The following is a 19975-nucleotide window of genomic DNA, read 5'->3' as shown; positions in this document are numbered from 1 at the left end:
TAGTGTTAGGTTTAGTGTTAAGGTTAGGGTTAGGTTTGCGTTAGGGTTAGGGTTAGGGTTAGGTTTAGTGTTAGGTTTAGTGTTAAGGTTAGGGTTAGGTTTGCGTTAGGGTTAGGGTTAGGGTTAGGTTTAGTGTTAGGTTTAGTGTAAGGGCTAGGGTTTGGTTTGCATTAGGGTTAGCGTTAGGGTTAGGTTTAGTGTTAGGTTTAGTGTTAAGGTTAGGGTTAGGTTTGCGTTAGGGTTAGGGTTAGGGTTAGGTTTAGTGTTAGGTTTAGTGTAAGGGCTAGGGTTTGGTTTGCTTTAGGGTTAGTGTTAGGATTAGGGTTAGGGTTAGGGCTAGGTTTGCATTAGGGTTAGGGTTAGGGTTAGGTTTAGGGTTAGTGTTAGTGTTAGGGTTAGTGTTAGGTTTGCGTTAGGGTTAGTGTTAGGGTTAGGGTTAAGTTTATGTTTAGTGTTAGGGTTAGGGTTAAGTTTAGGGTTAGGGTTGGGTTAGGATTAGGTTAGTGTTAGAGTTAGGGTTAGGGTTAGGGTTAGGTAAGTGTTAGTGTTTAGGGTTAAGTTTAGGTTTATGGTTATGTTTAGTGTTATGGTTAGTGTTAGAGTTATGGTTAGGGTTCGGATTCTGGTTCGGGTTCGGGTTCGGGTTCGGGTTCGGATCGGTTTCGGGTTAGTGTTAGGGTTAGGGTTAGGGTTAGTTTTGCGTTAGGGTTATGGTTATGGTTAGGGTTATTGTTAGGGTTTAGTGTTAGGTTTAGGTTTAGGTTAGAGTTAGGGTTAGGGTTAGGGCTTGGTTTAGGTTTGCATTAGAGTTAGGGTTAGGGTTAGGGTTAGGTTAGGGTTAGGGTTAGGGTTAGGGTTAGGGTTAGGGTTAGAGTTAGGGTTAGAGTTAGGGTTAGGGTTAGGGTTAGGGTTAGGGTTAGGGTTAGAGTTAGGTTTAGGGTTAGCGTTAGGGTTAGCTTAGGGTTAGGGTTAGGTTTGCTTTAGGGTTAGGGATAGGGATAGGGTTAGGATTAGATTTGAATTAAGGTTAGGGTAAGGGTTAGGGTTAGGTTAAGGATTAGGTGTGCGTTAGGGTTAGGGTTAGGTTTGCGTTAGGCATAGGGTTAGGGTTAGGGTTAGGGTTAGGGTTAGGTTTGCGTTATGGTTAGGGTTAGGGTTAGGGTTAGGGTTAGGTTTAGGGTTAGGGTTAGGGTTAGGTTTGCATTAGGGTTAGGGTTAGGGTTAGGATTAGGGTTAGGTTTGCATTAGGGTTAGGGTTAGGTTTAGGCTTAGGGTTAGGGTTAGGGTTAGGGTTAGGGTTAGGGTTAGGGTTAGGGTTAGTTTTGCATTAGGGTATGATTAAGTTTGGGTTAGTGTTAGGGTTTACGGAGAGGGTTAGGGTTAGGTTTGCGTTAGGGTTAGCGTTAGGGTTTGGGTTAGGGTTAGGTTTAGGTTAGAGTTAGGGTTAGTGTTAGCGTTAGGTTTACGTTTGCGTTAGGGTTAGGGTTAGGGTTAGGTCTAGGGTTAGGATTGCATTAGGGTTAAAGTTAGGGTTATGGTTAGGGTTAGGTTTAGGGTTAGGGTTAGGTTTGCGTTAGGGTTAAGGTTAGGGTTAGGTTTAGGGTTAGGTTTAGGGTTAGGGTTAGGGTAGGGTTAGGGTAGGGTTATGGTTAGGGTTAGGTTACGGTTATGGTTAGGGTGAGGTTTCGAGTTAGGTTTAGGGTTTGGGTTAGGTTTAGGTTAAGGTTACCTTTTGGGTTAGGGTTAGGGTTAGGGTTAGGTTTGCGTTAGGGTTATAGTTAGGTTTATTGTTAGGATTAGGTTTGCATTAGGGTTAGGGATAGGGTTAGGTTTAGGGTTAGGGTTAGGATTAGGTTTGCGTTAGGGTTAGAGTTAGGGTTAGGGTTAGCTTTAGGTTTAGGTTTTCGTAGGGTTAGGGTTACGGTTAGGGTTCGGGTTAGGTTTAGGTTTAGGGTTAGGGTTATGGTTGGACTTAGGCTTAGGTTAGGTATGTGTAGGGTTAGTGTTACTTAGCGTTAGGATAGTTTTAGGGTTAGTGTTATGGTTAGTGTTAGGGTTAGGGTTAGTTTAGGGTTAGGGTTACGGTTAGGGTTAGGATTAGGATTAGGTTTGCGTTTGGGTTATGGTTAGGGTTAGGGTTAGAGTTATGGTTAGGTTTGCATTAGGGTTAGTGTTAGGGTTAGGTTGAGGGTTAGGGTTAGGGTTAGGTTTGTGTTAGGGTTATGGTTAGTGTAAGGGTTAGTATTAGGGTTTATGGTTAGGGTTAGTGTTAGGTTAGCGTTAGAGTTAGGGTTAGGGTTAGTGTTAGGATTTAGGGTTAGGTTTGCTTTAGGTTTAGGGTTAGGGTTAGGGTTATGTTACCGTTATGGTTAGGGTTAGGGATACGGTTAGGTTTAGGGTTAGGTTTGCGTTAGGGTTAGGGTTAAGGTTAGTGTTAAGGTTAGGGTTAGGTTTTGGGTTAGGGTTAGGGTTAGGTTTGCGTTAGGGTTAGATTTAGGGTTAGGGTTAAGGTTAGGGTTAGGTTTCCGTTAGGTTTAGTGTTAGGGTTATTGTTTGGTTGAGAGTTAGGTTTGCGTTAGGGTTAGGGTTAGGGTTAGGGCTAGGTTTGCGTTAGAGTTAGGGTTAGAGTTAGGTTTAGGATTAAGGTTAGGTTTAGAATTAGGCTTAGGTTTAGGGTTAGGGTTAGGTTAGCGTTAGGGTTAGGGTTAGGGTTTTGGTTAGGGTTAGGTTTAGGTTAGAGTTAGGGTTAGGGTTAGGGTTAGGGTTAGGTTGTCGTTAGGGTTAGGGTTAGGGTTATGGTTTGGTTTAGGGTTAGGTTTGCTTTAGGGTTAGTGTTAGGGTTAGGGCTATGTTTGCGTTAGGGTTAGGGTTAGGTTTAGGTTTAGGGTTAAGATTAGGGTTAGAATTAGGCTTAGGGTTAGGATTAGGGTTAGGTTAGCGTTAGGGTTAGGGTTAGGGTTTGGGTTAGGGTTAAGTTTAGGTTAGATTTAGGGTTAGGGTTTGGGTTAGGGTTAGGTTTGCGTAAGGTTTAGGGTTATGTTTAGGGTTAGGGTTAGGGTTAGGTTTGCGTTAGGGTTAGGGTTAGGGTTAGGGCTGGTTTGCGTTAGGGTTAGGGTTAGGGTTAGGTTAGCGTTAGATTTATGGTTAGTGTTAGTGTTAGGGTTAGGGTTAGGGTTAAGTTTAGGTTTATGGTTAGGGTGAGGTTTAGGGTTAGGGTTAGGGTTAGTGTTGGGTTAGGGTTACGTTAGCGTTAGGGTTAGTGTTAGGGTTAGGGTTAGGGTTAGGTTTAGGGTTAGGGTTAGGGTTTAGGTTTAAGTTTAGGTTTAGTGTTAGGGTTAGGTTAGGTTTAGGTTTATTGTTGGGTTAGGGTTAGGTTAGCGTTAGAGTTAGTGTTAGGGTTAGGGTTAGGGTTAGGTTTCCATTAGGGTTAGGGTTAGCGTTAGGGTTAGTGTTAGTGTTAGTTTTGCGTAAGGGATAGTGTTAGGGTTAGGTTTAGGGTTAGGGTTAGGGTTAGGGTTAATTTTGCGTTAGGGTTAGGGTTAGGGTTAGGGTTATGCTTAGGGTTAGGTTTGCGTAAGGGTTAGGGTTAGGGTTAGTTAAGCGTTAGAGTTATGGTTAGGGTTACTGTTAGGGTTAGGGTTAGGGTTAGGGTTAGGGTTAGTGATTAGGGTTTTGTTTAGGTTTAGGTTTAGGGTTGGTTTAGGTTTAGGGTAAGGGTTTGGTTACGGTTAGGTTAGCTTTAGGGTTAGTGTTAGTTTTAGGGTTAGGATTTAGGGTTAGGTTTAGGTTTGTGTTAGGGTTAGGGTTAGGGTTAGTTTAGGGTTAGGGTTAGATTTAGGGTTAGGTTTGCGTTAGGGTTAGTGTTAGTGTTAGGATTATGGTTAGAGTTAGGGTTAGGGTTAGGGTTAGGTTTGCGTTAGGGTTAGGGTTAGGGTTAGGTTTAGTGTTAGGGTTAGTGTTAGGGTTAGGCTTAGGTTTGCATTAGGGTTAGGGTTAGGGTTAGAGTTAGGGTTAAGTTTGCGTTACGGTTATGGTTAGGGTTAGGGATAGAGTTAACTTTAGGATAGCTTTAAGTTTAGGGTGAGGGTTTGGGTAGGGTTAGGTTTAGGTTAGATTTAGAGTTAGGGTTAGGGTTAGGGTTAGGGTTTAGGGTTAAGTTTAGGTTTAGTGTTAGGGTTAGGGTTAGGTTTAGGGTTAGTGTTGGGTTAGGGTTAGGTTAGCGTTAGAATTAGGTTTAGGGTTAGGGTTAGGTTAGGGTTAGGTTTAGGGTTATGTTTAGGTTTATGGTTAAGTTTAGTGTGAGGGTTAGGGTTAGAGTTATGGTTACTGTTCGGGTTCTGGTTCTGGTTCGGGTTCAGGTTCGTGTTAGGGTCGGTTTCGGGTTAGGGTTGGGGTTAGGGTTAGGTTTAGTTTAGCGTTATGGTTATGGTTAGGGTTAAGGTTATTGTTAGGGTTTAGGGTTAGGGTAAGAGTTAGGATAGCGTTAGGGTTACCGTTAGGGTTTGGGTTAGGTTTAGGTTTAGATTAGAGTTAGGGTTAGGATTAGGGCTGGTTTAGGTTTCCATTAGGGTTAGGGTTATTGTTAGGCTTAGGGTTAGGTTTAGGGTTAGGGTTAGGGTTAGGGTTAGGTTTAGAGTTAGCGTTAGGGTTAGGGTTAGGTTTGCGTTAGGGTTAGGGTTAGGGTTAGGGTTAGGGTTAGGGTTAGGGTTAGGTTTGAGTTAGGGTTAGGGTTAGGGTTAGGGTTAAGTTTAGGATTATGTTGCGTTAGGGTTAGGGTTAGGGTCAGTGTTAGGGTTAGGTTTGCGTTAGGGTTAGGGTTAGGGTTATGGTTAGGGTTAAGGTTAGGGGTGCGTTAGGGTTAGGGTTAGGGTTAGGACTAGGGTTAGGTTTGCATTAGGGTTAGGGTTAACGTTAGGGTTAAGGATAGGGTTAGGTTTGCGTTAGGGTTAGGGTTAGGGTTATGTTTAGGGTTAGGTTTAGGATTAGGGTTAGGTTTGCTTTAGGGTTAGTGTTAGGGTTAGGGTTAGGTTTGCGTTAGGGTTAGGGTTAGGGTTAGGGTTAGGTTAGCGTTAGAGTTAGGGTTAGGGTTAGGATTAGGGTTAGGGTTTAGTGTTAAGTTTAGGTTTAGGGTTAGGTTAGTGTTAGGGTTAGGGTTAAGTTTAGGGTTAGGTTTAGGGTTCGCGTTTGGGTTCGGGTTCGTGTTCCGTTTCGGTTTAGGGTTAAGGTTAGGGTTAGGGTTTGCGTTAGGGTTAGCGTTAGGGTTTTATGGATAGGGTTAGTATTAGGGTTACGTTTGCGTAAAGGTTAGTGTTAGGGTTAGGATGAGGTTTAGGGTTAGGATTAGGGTTAGTGTTAGTGTTAGGTTTAGGTTTACTTTACTATTAGGGTTAGGGTTAGGGTTAGGGTTAGGTTAGCGTTAGGGTTAGGGTTAGGGTTTGGGTTAGGGTTAGGTTTAGGTTAGATTTAGGGTTAGGGTTAGGGTTAGGGTTAGGTTTGCGTAAGGTTTAGGGTTAGGTTTAGGGTTAGGGTTAGGGTTAGGTTTGCGTTAGGTTTAGGGTTAAGGTTAGGGCTGGTTTGCGTTAGGGTAAGGGTTAGGGTTTGTTTAGCGTTAGGTTTATGGTTAGTGTTAGTGTTAAGGTTAGGGTTAGGGTTAAGTTTAAGTTTATGGTTTGGGTGAGGTTTAGGGTTAGGGTTAGGGTTAGTGTTGCGTTAGGGTTAGGTTAGCGTTAGGGTTAGTGTTAGGGTTAGGGTTAGGGTTAGGTTTAGGGTTAAGTTTGCGTTAGGGTTATGGTTAGGTTTAGTGATAGAGTTAAGTTTAGGATAGCGTTAGGTTTAGGGTTAGGGTTTGGGTTAGGGTTAGGTTTAGGTTATATTTAGGGTTAGGGTTAGGGTTAGGGTTAGGGTTTAGGGTTAAGTTTAGGTTTAGTGTTAGGGTTAGGGTTAGGTTTAGGATTATTGTTGGGTTAGGGTTAGGTTAGCGTTAGAGTTAGTGTTAGGGTTAGGGTTAGGGTTAGGTTTGCATTAGGGTTAGGGTTAGCGTTAGGGTTTGGGTTAGTGTTAGTTTTGCGTAAGGGTTAGTGTTAGGGTTAGGTTTAGGGTTAGGGTTAGGGTTAGGGTTAGGGTTAAGTTTGCGTTAGGGTTAGGGTTAGTGTTAGGGTTAGGGTTAGAGTTAGGGTTAGGGTTAGGGTTAGGATTGCCTAAGGGTTAGGGTTAGGGTTAGTTAAGCGTTAGACTTAGGGTTAGGGTTACTGTTAGGGTTAGGGTTAGGGTTAGTGATTAGGGTTAAGTTTAGGTTTAGGGTTAGGGTTAGGTTTAGGTTTAGGGAAGGGTTTGGTTACGATTAGGTTAGCTTTAGGGTTAGTGTTCGTGTTAGGGTTAGGATTTAGGGTTAGGTTTAGGTTTGCGTTAGGGTTAGGGTTAGGGTTAGGTTTAGGGTTATGGTTAGAGTTAGGGTTAGGTTTGCGTTAGGGTTAGTGTTAGTGTTAGGATTAGGGTTAGAGTTAGGGTTAGGGTTAGGGTTTGGTTTGCGTTAGGGTTAGGGTTAGGGTTAGGTTTAGTGTTAGGGTTAGTGTTAGGGTTAGGGTTAGGTTTACGTTAGTGTTAGGGTTAGGGTTAGAGTTAGGGTTAAGTTTGCGTTAGGGTTATGGTTAGGGTTAGGGATAGAGTTAAGTTTAGGATAGCGTTAAGTTTAGGGTTAGGGTTTGGGTTAGGGTTAGGTTTAGGTTAGATTTAGAGTTAGGGTTAGTGTTAGGGTTAGGGTTAGGTTTAGGGTTATGTTTAGGATTATGGTTAAGTTTAGTGTGAGGGTTAAGGTTAGAGTTATGGTTAGTATTCGGGTTCTGGTTCGGGTTCGGGTTCGGGTTCGCGTTCGGGTCCGTTTCGGGTTAGGATTAGGGTTAGGGTTAGGTTTAGTTTAGCGTTAGGGTTATGGTTAGGGTTAGGGTTATTGTTAGGGTTTAGGGTTAGGGTAAGGGTTAGGATAGCGTTAGGGTTAGCGTTAGGGTTTGGGTTAGGTTTAGGTTTAGATTAGAGTTAGGGTTAGGATTAGGGCTAGGTTTAGGTTTCCATTAGGGTTAGGGTTAGGGTTAGGGTTATGGTTAGGGTTAGGTTTAGCGTTAGGGTTTGGGTTATTTTTGCGTTACGGTTAGGGTTTGGGTTAGGTTAGAGTTAGGGTTAGGGGTATAATTAGTGTTACGGTTAGTGTAGGGTTCGGGTTAGGGTTGGGTTAGGGTTAGGGTTAGGTTTACAGTTAGCGTTAGGGTTAGGGTTAGGTTTGCGTTAGGGTTAGGGTTAGGGTTAGGGTTAGGGTTAGGGTTAGGTTTGAGTTAGGGTTAGGGTTAAGGTTAAGTTTAGGATTAGGTTTGAGTTAGGGTTAGGGTTAGGGTTAGGGTTAGGGTTATGGTTAGGTTTGCGTTACGGTTAGGGTTAGTGTTAAGGTTAGGGTTAGGGTTAGGGTTAGTGTTAGGGTTTGGGTTAGGGTTAGGTTTAGGTTAGAGTTAGGGTTAGGGTTAGGGTTAGGTTTAGGTTTGCGATAGGGTTAGGGTTAGGGTTAGGGCTAGGTTTAGGTTTGCTTTAGGGTAGGGTTAGGGTTAGGGTTAAGGTTAGTTTTGGGTTAGGGTTAGGTTTAAGGTGAGGATTAGGGTTATGGTTAGGTTTGCGTTAGGGTTAGTGATAGGGTTAGGGTTAGGTTTAGGGCTAGGTTTGCATTAGGGTTAGAGTTAAGGTTAGTTTTCGGGTTAGTGTTAGTGTTAGGGTTAGTGTTAGGTTTTCGTTAGGGTTAGGGTTAGGGTTAGGGTGAGGGTTAGGGTTAGGTTTGCGTAAGGGTTAAGGTTAGGGTTAGGAATAGAGTTAAGTAAAGGATAGCGTTAGGGTTAGGGTTAGGGTTTGGGTTAGGGTTAGGTTTATGTTAGAGGTAGGGTTAGGGTTAGGGTTATGGTTAGGGTTAGGGTTTTGGGTTAAGTTTAGGTTTAGTGTTAGGTTTAGGGTTAGGTTTAGCGTTAGGGTTGGTTTACGATTGGGTTAGCGTTAGAGTTAGGGTTAGGGTTTGGGTTAGGTAAGGGTTAAGGTTTAGGGTTAAGTTTAAGTTTATGATTAAGTTTAGTGTTAGGGTTAGGGTTAGAGTTATGGTTAGAGTTCGGGTTCTGTTTCGGGTTCGGGTTCGGGTTCAGGTTCGAGTTCGGGTCTTTTTCGGGTTAGAGTTAGGGTTAGGGTTAGGGTTAGTTTTGCGTTAGGGTTATGGTTATGGTTAGGGTTATTGTTAGGGTTTAGTGTTAGGTTTAGGGTTAGGTTAGCGTTAGGGTTAGCGTTACGGTTTGGGTTAGGTTTAGGTTAACGTTAGAGTTAGGGTTAGGGTTAGGCCTTGGTTTAGGTTTGCATTAGGGATAGGGTTAGGGTTAGGGTTAGGTTTAGGGTTAGGTTTAGGGTTATGTTTGCGTTACGGTTAGGGTTAGGCTTAGGTTAGGGTTAGGGTTATGGTTAGGGTTAGGGTTAGGATTAGGGTTAGAGTTAGGGTTAGCCTTAGGGTTAGGGTTAGGTTTGCGTTAGGGTTAGGGATAGGGTTAGGGTTAGGATTAGGTGTGCGTTAGGGTTAGGGTTAGGGTTAGGGTTAGGGTTAGGGTTAGGGTTAGGGTTAGGTTTAGGGTTAGCGTTAGGGTTAGCGTTAGGGTTAGGGTTAGGTTTGCGTTAGGGTTATGGATAGGGTTAGGATTAGGATTAGGTGTGCGTTAGGGTTAGGGTTAGGGTTAGGGTTAGGGTTAGGGTTAGGGCTAGGGTTAGGTTTGCATTAGGGTTAGGGTTAACGTTAGGGTTAGGGTTAGGTTTGTGTTAGGGTTATGGTTAGGGTTAGGGTTAGGGGTAGGGTTAGGTTTGCATTAGGGTTAGGGTTAGCATTAGGGTTAGGGTTAGGTTTGTGTTAGTGTTATGGTTAGGGTTAGGGTTAGGGGTAGGGTTAGGTTAGCGTTAGGGTTAGGGTTAGGGCTAGGGTTAGGTTTGCATTAGGGTTAGGGTTAACGTTAGGGTTAGGGATAGGGTTAGGTTTGCGTTAGGATTAGGGTTAGTGTTAGGGTTACGGTTATGGTTATGGTTAGGTTTGCATTAGGGTTAGGGTTAGGGATAGGGTTAGAGTTAGGGTTAGGGTTAGGGTTAGGTTTAGGGTTAGGGTTAGGGTTAGGATTAGGGTTAGGTTTGCATTAGGGTTAGGGTTAGGGTTAGGTTTAGGGTTAGAGTTAGGTTTGCATTAGGGTTAGGGTTAGGGTTAGGTTTAGTGTTAGGGTTAGGTTTGCGTTAGGGTTAGGGTTAGGGTTAGGTTTAGGGTTAGGGTTAGTGTTAGAATTAGGCTTAGGATAGGGTTAGGGTTAGCTTTAGGTTTAGGATTCCGTAGGGTTAGGGTTACGGTTAGGGTTAGGGTTAGGGTTACGGTTAGGGTTAAAGTTACTTTTAAGGTTAGGGTTAGGTTTGGGTTAGGATTAGGGATAGGTTTGCGTTAGGGTTAGGGTTAGGGTTAGTGTTAGGGTTAGGTTTCCGTTAGGGTTAGTGTTAGTGTTATGGTTTGGTTTAGAGTTAGGTTTGCGTTAGGGTTAGGGTTAGGGTTAGGGCTAGGTTTGCGTTAGGGTTAGGGTTAGGTTTAGGTTTAGGGTTAAGGTTAGGGTTAGAATTAGGCTTAGGTTTAGGGTTAGGGTTAGGTTAGCGTTAGGGTTAGGGTTAGGGTTTTGGTTAGGGTTAGGTTTAGGTTAGAGTTAGGGTTAGGGTTAGGTTGGCGTTAGGGTATGGTTAGGGTTATGGTTTGCTTTAGGGTTAGGTTTGCGTTAGGGTTAGGGTTAGGGTTAGGGCTAAGTTTGCGTTAGGGTTAGGGTTAGGTTTAGGTTTCGGGTTAAGGTTAGGGTTAGAATTAGCCTTAGGGTTAGGGTTTGGGTTAGAGTTAGGTTTAGGTTAGAGTTAGGGTTAGGGTTAGGGTTAGGGTTAGGTTTGCGTAAGGTTTAGGGTTAGGTTTAGGGTTAGGTTTAGGGTTAGGTTTGCGTTAGGGTTAGGGTTAGGGTTAGAGTTATGGTTAGGGTTAGGTTGGCAATATTGTTAGGGTTAGGGTTAGGTTAGCGTTAGATTTAGGGTTAGTGTTAGTGTTAGTGTTAGGGTTAGGGTTAAGTTTAGGTTTATGGTTAGGGTGAGGTTTAAGGTTAGTGTTAGTGTTGGGTTAGGGTTAGGTTAGCGTTAGGGTTAGTGTTAGGGTTAGGGTTAGGGTTTAGGGTTAAATTTAGGTTTAGGGTTAAGGTTAGGGTTAAGGTTAGGGTTAGGTTAGCGTTAGGGTTAAGGTTAGGGTTAGGGTTAGGTTTCGTGTTCGGGTTCGTGTTCGGGTTCAGGTTCGGGTTAGGGTTAGGGGTAGGGTTAGGGTTTGCTTTAGGGTTAGGGTTAGGGCTAGGGTATTGTGTTAGGGTTAGGGTTCAGCTTAGGGTTAGCGTTAGGGTTTTATGGTTATGGTTAGTATTATGGTTACGTTTGCGTTAAGGTTATTGTTAGGATTAGGTTTAGGGTTAGGATTAGGTTTAGCGTTAGTGTTATGGTTAGATTTGCTTTACGGTTAAGGTTAGAGTTAGCGTTTGGGTTAGGTTTGCGTTAGGGTTAGATTTAGGTTTAGTATTATGGTTAGGTTTGCATTAGTGTTAGGGTTAGGTTTAGGTTTAGGGTTAGGGTTAGGGTTAGGGTTAGGGTTAGTTTTGACTTAGGGTTATGGTTAGGGTTAAGGTTAGTGTTAGGATTTAGGGTTAGGGTTAAGGTTAGGTTAGCGTTAGGGTTAGTGTTAGGGTTTGGGTTAGGGTTCGGTTTAGGTTAGAGTTAGGGTTAGGGTTAGGGTTAGGGTTAGGTTTGCAATAGGGTTAGGGTTAGGGTTAGGAATAGGGTTAGGTTTGCATTAGGGTTAGGGTTAGGGTTAGGGTTAACGTTAGGTTTGCGTTAGGGTTAGGTTTAGGGTTAGGTTTAGGGTTAGGGTTAGGGTTAGGGTTAGGGTTAGGTTTTCGATAGGGTTATGGTTAGGGTTAGGGCTAGCTTTGCGTTAGGGTTAGGGTAGGGTTAGATTTGCGTAAGGAGTAAGGTTAGGGTTAGGTTTAGGGTTAGGGTTAGGGTTAGAATTAGGCTTAGGTTAGGGTTAGGGTAGGGTTAGTGTTAGGTTAGTGTTAGGTTTAGGGCTAGGGTTAGGGTTAGAGTTAGGTTTGCGTTAGGGTTAGGGTTAGGGATAGGGTGAGGGTTAGGGTTTGGTTTAGGTTTGCGTTAGGGTTAGGGTTAGGTTTTGGGTTAGGTATGCGTAAGAGTTAGGGTTAGGTTTAGGGTTAGGGTTAGGTTTGCGTTATGTTTAGCGTTAGGGTTAGCTTTAGGGTTAGGGTTAGGGTTAGAATTAGGCTTAGGTTAGGGTTTGAGTAGAGTTAGTGTTAGGCTAGGGTTAGGTTTAGGTTTTAGGATTAGGATTAGGTTCAGGGTTAGGTTAGGTTTAGGGTTAGGGTTAGGGTTAGTGTTAGGGTTAGGATTAGGGTTAGTTTAGGGTTAGGGTTAGGTTTAGGGTTAGGGTTAGTGTTAGGGTTAGATTAGGTTTAGGGTTACTCTTAGGTTTACGTTTGAATTACGGTGAGGTTAGGGTTAGGGTTAGGGTTAGTTTTGCGTTTGTGTTAGGGTTAGGGTTGGTTTAGGGTTAGGGTTAGGTTTAGGGTTACGTTTGTGTTATGGTTATTGTTAGTGTTAGGGTTTAGGGTTAGTGTTAGGGTTGGGTTAGGGTTAGGGTTAGGGTAAGGGTTAGTGTTAGTATTTAGGGTTACGTTTGCGTTAGGTTTAGGGTTAGGGTTAGGGTTATGTTTCCGTTAAGGTTGGGTTACGGATAGGGTTAGTGTAAGGGTTAGGTTTGCGTTAGGGTTAGGGTTAACGTTAGTTTTAAGGTTAGGGTTAAGTTTAGGGTTAGGGTTATGGTCAGGTTTGCGTTAGGGTTAGGGTTAGTGTGAGGTTTGCATTAGGTATAACATTAGGGTTACGGTTAGGGTTAGGTTTAGGTTTGCGTTAGGTTAGGTTTAGGGTAAGTGTTAGGGTTACTGTTAGGTTTGCGTTAGGGTTAGGGTTAGGGTTAGGTTTAGGGTTAGGGTTATGGTTAATGTTAGGTTTGAGTTAGGGTTAGTGTTAGGGTTAGGTTTAGTGTTAGGGTTAGGGTTAGGTAGAGGGTTAGGTTTGCATTAGGGTTAGGGTTAGGGTTAGGGTTAGGGTTAGGGTTAGGTAGAGGGTTAGGTTTGCATTAGGGTTAGGATTAGGGTTAGGGTCAGGTTTGCGTTAGGGTTACGGTTAGGGTTAGTGCTAGGATTAGGTTTGCATTATGGTTAGGGTTAGGGTTACGGTTAGGTATAGGTTTACGTTTGCGTTAGGGTTAGAGTTAGGGTTAGGGTTAGATTTAGGGTTAGGTTTCCGTTAGGGTTAGGGTTACGGTAGGGTTATGGTTAGGGTTAGCGTTAGGGTTAGGGTTAGGTTTGCGTTAGGGTTAGGGTTAGGGTTAGGTTTAGGGTTTGGGTTAGGTTTAGAGTTAGGCTAGGGTAGGGTTAGGGTAGGGTTAATGTTTGGTTAGGGTAGCATAGTGTTAGGCTAAGGGTTAGGGTTAGGTTAAGGTTAGGGTTAGGGTAGGGTTAGGGTTAGGGTTAGTTTTAGTTTAAGGTTAGGGTTAGGGTTAGGGTTAGGGTTACGATTAGGTTTAGTGTTAGTGTTAGGGTTAGGTTTGCGTTACGGTTAGGTTTAGGGTTAGGGTTAGGGTTAGTTTTGCGTTTGGGTTAGGGTTAGGTTTAGGGATAGGATTAGGGTTAGGGTTTAGGGTTATGTTTAGGTTTAGGGGAGGGTTTACGTTAAGGGTTAGGTTTAGTGTTAGGGTTAGGGTTAGGGTTAGGTTTTCATTAGGTTTAGGGTTAGGGTTAGGTTTAGGGATAGGGTTAGGGTTAGGGTTAGGTTTGCGTTAGGGTTATGGTTAGTGTTATGGTTAGTATTAGAGTTTATGGTTAGGGTTACGGTTAGGTTATCTTTAGGGTTAGGGTTAGGGTTAGTGTTTGGATTTAGGGTTAGGTTTGTGTTATTTTTAGGGTTTAGGTTTAGGTTTATGTTTCCGGTAGGGTTAGGGTTAGGCATAGGGTTAGGGTAAGGGTTAAGTTTACTTTAGGGTTAGGGTTAAGGTTAGTTTTAAGGTTAGGGTTAGGTTTACGGTTTGGGTTAGGGTTCGGTTTGCGTTAGGGTTAGCGTTGAATTAGGGTTAGTGTTAGGTTTAGGTTTGCATTAGGGTAAAGGTTAGGGTTAGGGCTAGGGTTAGGTTTGCGTTAGGTTTAAGGTTAGGTTTAGGGTTAATTTTAGGATTAGGGTTAGCGTTAGGGTTAGGTTTAGGGTTAGGGTAGGGTTAGGGTTAGAGTTAGGTTAGAGTTAGGGTTATTGTTAGTTTTAGGGTTAGAGTTAGGGTTAGGGTTAGGGTTAGGGTTAGGGTTTAGGGTTTAGTTTAGGTTTAGGGTTAGGTTTAGGTTTAGGTTTAGGGTTAGGATTGGGTTAGGGTTAGGTTAGCTTTAGGGTTAGGTTTAGGTTTAGGGTTAGGATTTAGGATTAAATTAGGTTTAGGGTTAGGTTTAGTGTTAGTTTTAGGGTTAGGGTTAGGTTTATGGTTAGGGATTGGCTTAGTTTTAGCGATAGGGTTTTATGGTTAGTGTTAGTAGTAGGGTTACCTTTGCGTTAAAGTTAGTTTTAGGTTTGGATTAGGTTTAGGGTTAGTATTAGGGTTAGGGTTAGTGTTAGGGTTAGGTTTGATTTACGGTTAAGGTTAGGGTTAGGGTTAGGGTTAGGTTTGCGTTAGGGTTAGGGTTAGGATTAGGATTAGGATTAGGGTTAGGTTTGCGTTAGGGTTAGGGTTAGGGTTAGGTTTAGGTTTAGGGTTAGGGTTAGTGTTAGGGTTAGTTATGTGTTAGTGTTATGGTTCGTGTTAGGGTTAGTGTTAGGGTTTAGGGTTACGGTTAGCGTTAGATTACCGTTAGGGTTAGCGTTAGGATTGGTTTAGGGTTAATTTTAGGTTAGAGTTAGGGTTAGGGTTAGGGTTAGGGTTAGGTTTGCGTTAGTGTTAGGGTTAGGGTTAGGTCTAGGGTTAGGGTTAGAGTTAGGGATAGGTTTGCTTTACGGTTAGGGTTAGGGTAAGGGTTAGGATTAGGGTTAGAATTGCGTTAGGGTTATGGTTAGGGTTAGGGTTAGGTTTAGGGTTGGGGTTTAGGGTTAAGTTTAGGTATAGGGTCAGGGTTAGGGTTAGGTTTGGGTTAGGGTTAGGTTAGCGTTAGGGTTAGGGTTAGGGTTAGGGTTAGAGTTAGGTTTGAGTTAGGGTTATTGTTAGGGTTATGTTTAGAGTTAGGGTTAGGGTTAGGGTTAGGGTTAGGGTTAGAGTTAGGCTAGGGTAGGGTTAGGGTAGGGTTAGTGTTAGGTTAGGGTTAGGATAGTGTTAGGCTAAGGGTTAGGGTTAGGTTAGGGTTAGGGTTAGGGTAGGGTTACGGTTAGGGTTAGGTTTAGTTTAATGTTAGGGTTAGGGTTAGGTTTACGATTAGGTTTAGTGTTAGTGTTAGGGTTAGGTTTGCGTTACGGTTAGGTTTAGGGTTAGGGTTAGGGTTAGTTTTGCGTTTGGGTTAGATTAGGTTTAGGGATAGGATTAGGGTTAGGTTTTAGGGTTAAGTTTAGGTTTAGGGGAGGGTTTAGGGTTAAGGTTTAGGTTTAGTGTTTGGGTTAGTGTTAGGGTTAGGTTTTCATTAGGTTTAGGGTTAGGGTTACGTTTAGGGATAGGGTTAGGGTTAGGGTTAGGTTTGCGTTAGGGTTATGGTTAGTGTTATGGTTAGTATTAGAGTTTATGGTTAGGGTTACGGTTAGGTTATCTTTAGGGTTAGGGTTAGGGTTAGTGTTAGGATTTTGGGTTAGGTTTGCATTATTTTTAGGGTTTAGGTTTAGGTTTATGTTTCCGGTAGGGTTAGGGTTTGGCATAGGGTTAGGGTAGGGTTAGGGTTAGAGTTAGGTTTGAGTTAGGGTTATTGTTAGTTTTAGGGTTAGAGTTAGGGTTAGGGCTGGGGTTAGGGTTAGGTTTAGGTTTAGGTTTAGGGTTAGGATTGGGTTAGGTTAATTTAGCTTTAGGGTTAGGGTTAGGTTTAGGGTTAGGATTTAGGGTTAAATTAGGTTTAGGGTTAGGTTTAGTGTTAGTGTTAGTGTTAGGGTTAGGGTTAGGTTTATGGTTAGGGATTGGCTTAGTTTTAGCGATAGGGTTTTATGGTTAGGGTTAGTAGTATGGTTACGTTTGCGTTAAGGTTAGTTTTAGGTTTGGATTAGGTTTAGGTTTAGTATTAGTGTTAGGGTTAGTGTTAGGGTTAGGTTTGATTTACGGTTAAGGTTAGGGTTAGGGTTAGGGTTAGGTTTGCGTTAGGGTTAGGGTTAGGGTTAGGATTAGGATTAGGGTTAGGTTTGCGTTAGGTTAGGGTTAGGGTTAGGGTTAGTGTTAGGTTTGCATAAGGTATAAGATTAGGGTTACGGTTAGGGTTAGGTTTAGGTTTGCGTTAGGTTAGGTTTAGGGTAAGGATTAGGATTTACGGTTAGTTTGCTTTAGGTTTAGGGTTAGGGTTAGGTTTAGGGTTAGGGTTAGGGTTAGGGTTGGGTTAGGGTTAGGTTAGCGTTAGGGTTAGTGTTAGGGTTAGGGTTAGGGTTTAGGGTTAAATTTAGGTTTAGGGTTAGGGTTAGGGTTAGGGTTAGGTTAGCGTTAGGGTTAGAGTTAGGGTTAGGGTTGAGGTTCGGGTTCGTTTTCGGTTTTGTGTTCGGTTTCGGGTTCATGTTCGGGTTATTTTTCGGGTTAGGGTTAGGGTTAGGGTTAGGGGTAGGGTTAGGGTTTGCGTTAGGGTTAGCGTTAGGGTTAGGGTTAGGGCTAGGGTTTAGGGTTAGGGTTAGGGTTCGGCTTAGGGTTAGCGTTAGGGTTTTATGGTTAGTGTTAGTATTAGTGTTACGTTTCGTTAAGGTTATTGTTAGGGTTAGGATTAGGGTTAGGGTTATTGTTAGGGTTAGATTTGCTTTACGGTTAAGGTTAGAGTTAGGGTTAGGGTTAGGTTTGCGTTAGGGTTAGTGTTAGGGTTAGGATTAGGGTTAGGTTTGCGTTAGGGTTAGGGTAAGGGTTAGTTTTATGGTTAGGGTTAGGGTTAGGGTTATTTTTGCGTTAGGGTTATGGTTAGGGTTAGGGTTAGGGTTAGTGTTAGGGTTTAGGGTGAGGGTTACGGTTAGGTTAGCGTTAGGGTTAGCGTTAGGGTTTGGGTTAGGGTTAGGTAGAGGTTAGAGTTAGGGTTAGGGTTAGGGTTAGGGTCAGGTTTGCGTTACGGTTAGGGTTAGGGTTACTGCTAGGATTAGGTTTGCATTAGGGTTAGGGTTAGGGTTAGGGTTAAGGTTAGGTATCCGTTATTGTTACGGTTAGCTTAGGTTTAGGGTTACGGTTAGGGTTAGGGTTAGGTTTGCGTTACGGTTAGAGTTAGGGTTAGGGTTAGGGTTAGGGTCAGGTTTGCGTTACGGTTAGGGTTAGGGTTACTGCTAGGATTAGGTTTGCATTAGGGTTAGGGTTAGGGTTAGGGTTAAGGTTAGGTATCCGTTAGGGTTACGGTTAGCTTAGGTTTAGGGTTACGGTTAGGGTTAGGGTTAGGTTTGATTTACGGTTAAGGTTAGGGTTAGGGTTAGGGTTAGGTTTGCGTTAGGGTTAGGGTTAGGATTAGGATTAGGATTAGGGTTAGGTTTGCGTTAGGGTTAGGGTTAGGGTTAGGTTTAGGTTTAGGGTTAGGGTTAGTGTTAGGGTTAGTTATGTGTTAGTGTTACGGTTCGTGTTAGGGTTAGTGTTAGGGTTTAGGGTTACGGTTAGCGTTAGATTACCGTTAGGGTTAGCGTTAGGATTGGTTTAGGGTTAATTTTAGGTTAGAGTTAGGGTTAGGGTTAGGGTTAGGGTTAGGTTTGCGTTAGTGTTAGGGTTAGGGTTAGGTCTAGGGTTAGGGTTAGAGTTAGGGATAGGTTTGCTTTACGGTTAGGGTTAGGGTAAGGGTTAGGATTAGGGTTAGAATTGCGTTAGGGTTATGGTTAGGGTTAGGGTTAGGTTTAGGGTTGGGGTTTAGGGTTAAGTTTAGGTATAGGGTCAGGGTTAGGGTTAGGTTTGGGTTAGGGTTAGGTTAGCGTTAGGGTTAGGGTTAGGGTTAGGGTTAGAGTTAGGTTTGAGTTAGGGTTATTGTTAGGGTTATGTTTAGAGTTAGGGTTAGGGTTAGGGTTAGGGTTAGGGTTAGGGTTAGAGTTAGGCTAGGGTAGGGTTAGGGTAGGGTTAGTGTTAGGTTAGGGTTAGGATAGTGTTAGGCTAAGGGTTAGGGTTAGGTTAGGGTTAGGGTTAGGGTAGGGTTACGGTTAGGGTTAGGTTTAGTTTAATGTTAGGGTTAGGGTTAGGTTTACGATTAGGTTTAGTGTTAGTGTTAGGGTTAGGTTTGCGTTACGGTTAGGTTTAGGGTTAGGGTTAGGGTTAGGGTTAGGGCTAGGTTTGCGTTAGGGTTAGGGTTAGGGTTAGGTTTAGGGTTAGAGTTAGTGTAAGGGTTAGGGTTAGGTTTGCGTTAGGGTTTGGGTTAATATTAGGGTTAGGGTTAGGGTTAGGTTTGCGTAAGGGTTAAGGTTAGGGTTAGGTTTAGGGTTAGGTTTAGGGTTAGAATTAGTCTTACGTTAGGGTTAGGGTAGGGTTAGTGTTAGGTTAGTGTTAGGTTTTGGGTTTAGGATTAGGGTTACGGTTAGGGTTAGGGTTAGGTTAGTGTAGCGTTAGTGTTAGGGTAGTGTTAATGTTAGAGTTAGGGTTAGGGTTAGGTTAGAGTTAGGGTTCGGGTTAATGTTAGGGTTAGAGGAAGGTTTAGGGTTAGGTTTTGGGTTAGGTTAGCGTTAGTGTTAGGGTTTAGGGTTAAGTTTAGGTTTAGGTTTAGGTTTAGTATTTTTGGGTTACTGTTACAGTTGGGGTTAGGGTTAGGGTTAGTTTTAGGGTTAGGGTTAAGTTTAGGTTTAAGATTATGTTTAGTGTTAGAGTCAGGATAAGGCTTATGGTTAGGGTTAGGGTTATGTTTAGTTTTAGTGTTAGTGTTAGGGTTAGGTTTAGTGTTAGGGTTAGGTTAGCGTTAGAGTTAGGGTTAGGGTTAGGGTTAGAGGTAGGGTTAGGGTTAGGGTTAGGATTAGGGTTAGTGTTTGGGTTCTGGTTAGGTTTAGGTTAGCGTTAGAGTTAGGGTTAAGGTTAGGTTTAGAGTTAGCGTTAGGTTTAGGGTTAGGGTTAGGTTAGGGTTAAGGTTTAAGGTTAAGTTTAGGTTTATGTTTAGGTTTAGTGTTAGGGTTAGGGTTAGAGTTAGGGTTAGGGTTGGGGTTCTGGTTTGGGTTCAGGTTCGTGTCGGTTTAGGGTTAGGTTTAGGGTTAGGGTTAGGGTTAATTTTGCGTTAGGGTCATGGTTAGGGTTATTGTTAGTGTTAGGGTTTAGTTTAGGGTTAGGGTTAGGTTAGTGTTAGGGTTAGGTTTAGGTTTAGGTTAGAGTCAGGGTTGGGGTTAGGGCTAGGGTTAGGTTTTCATTAGGGTTAGGGTTAGGGTTAGGGTTAGGGTTAGGGTTAGGGTTAGGTTTAGTGTTAGGGTTATTTTTGCCTTAGGGTTAGTGTTAGTGTTAGGTTAAGGTTAGGGTTAGGGTTAGGGTTACGGTTAGGGTTAGGGTTAGGGTTAGTTTAGGGTTAGGGTTAGGGTTAGTGTTAGGGTTAGGGTTAGGATTAGGGTTAGCGTTAGGGTTAGGGTTAGGTTTGCGTGAGGGTTATGTTTAGGGTTATGGTTAGGTTTAGGATTAGGTTTGCGTTAGGGTTAGAGTTAGCGTTAGGGTTAGGGTTAGGTTTGCGTTAAGGTTAGGGTCAGGGTTAGGGATAGGTTTAGGGTTAGGTTTGCGTAAGGGTTAGGGTTAGGGTTAGGGCTAGGGTTAACTTTGCATTAGGGTTAGTGTTAACGTTAGGGTTAGGGATAGGGTTACTTTTGCGTTAGGGTTAGTGTTAGAGTTAGGTTTACGCTTAGGGTTATGGTTAGTGTTAGTTTTGCGTTAGGGTTAGGTTTAGGGTTAGGATTAGGGTTAGGATTAGGGTTAGGTTTGCCTTCGGGTTAGGGTTAGGGTTAGGGATAGGTTAGCGTTATGGTTAGGGTTAGGGTTAGGGTTAGGGTTAGGGTTAGGGTTAGGGTTGGTTTATGGTTAGGTTATCATTAGGGTTATGGTTAGGGTTAGGGCTAGGGTTAAGTTTAGGGTTAGGTTTAGGGTTAGGGATCAGGATCGTGTTCGTGTTCAGGTTCGGGTTCGTGTTCGGTTTCGTTTTAGGGTTAAGGTTAGGGTTAGGGTTTGCGTTAGGGTTAGCGTTAGGTTTAGGGTTAGGGATAGGGTTTAGGGTTAGGGTTAGTGTTCGGCTAAGGGTTAGCTTTAGGGATTTATGGATAGGGTTATTATTAGTGTTACGTTTGCTTTAAGGTTAGTGTTAGGGTTAGGATTAGGTTTAGGGTTAGGATTAGGGTTAGGTTTAGAGTTAGGGTGAGGTTTGCTTTACCATTAGGGTTAGGGTTAGGGTTTGGGTTAGGTTTGCGTTAGGGTTAGGGTTAGGGTTAGTTTTAGGATTAGGGTTAGGTTTGCATTAGGTTTATGGTTAGGGTTAGGTTTAGGGTTAGGGTTAGGGTTAGGGTTAGTGAAAATTTTGCGTTAGGGTTATGGTTAGCGTTAGTGTTAGTGTTAGGGTTTAGGGTTAGGGTTAGGGTTAGGTTAGCGTTAGGGTTAGCGTTAGGGTTTGGGTTAGGGTTAGGTTTAGATTAGAGTTAGGGTTAGGGTTAGGGTTAAGGTTAGGTTTAGGTTTGCGTTAGGGTTAGTGTTAGGGTTAGGGCTAGGGTTAGCTTTGCATTAGGGTTAGGGTTAGGGTTAGGTTTA

This window comes from Rhinolophus sinicus, chromosome 16 (genome assembly GCF_057876585.1).
Source record: "Rhinolophus sinicus isolate RSI-liver-muscle chromosome 16, RSI-T2T, whole genome shotgun sequence".
NCBI lineage: Eukaryota > Metazoa > Chordata > Mammalia > Chiroptera > Rhinolophidae > Rhinolophus > Rhinolophus sinicus.
This window is presented reverse-complemented; position numbering follows the sequence as displayed.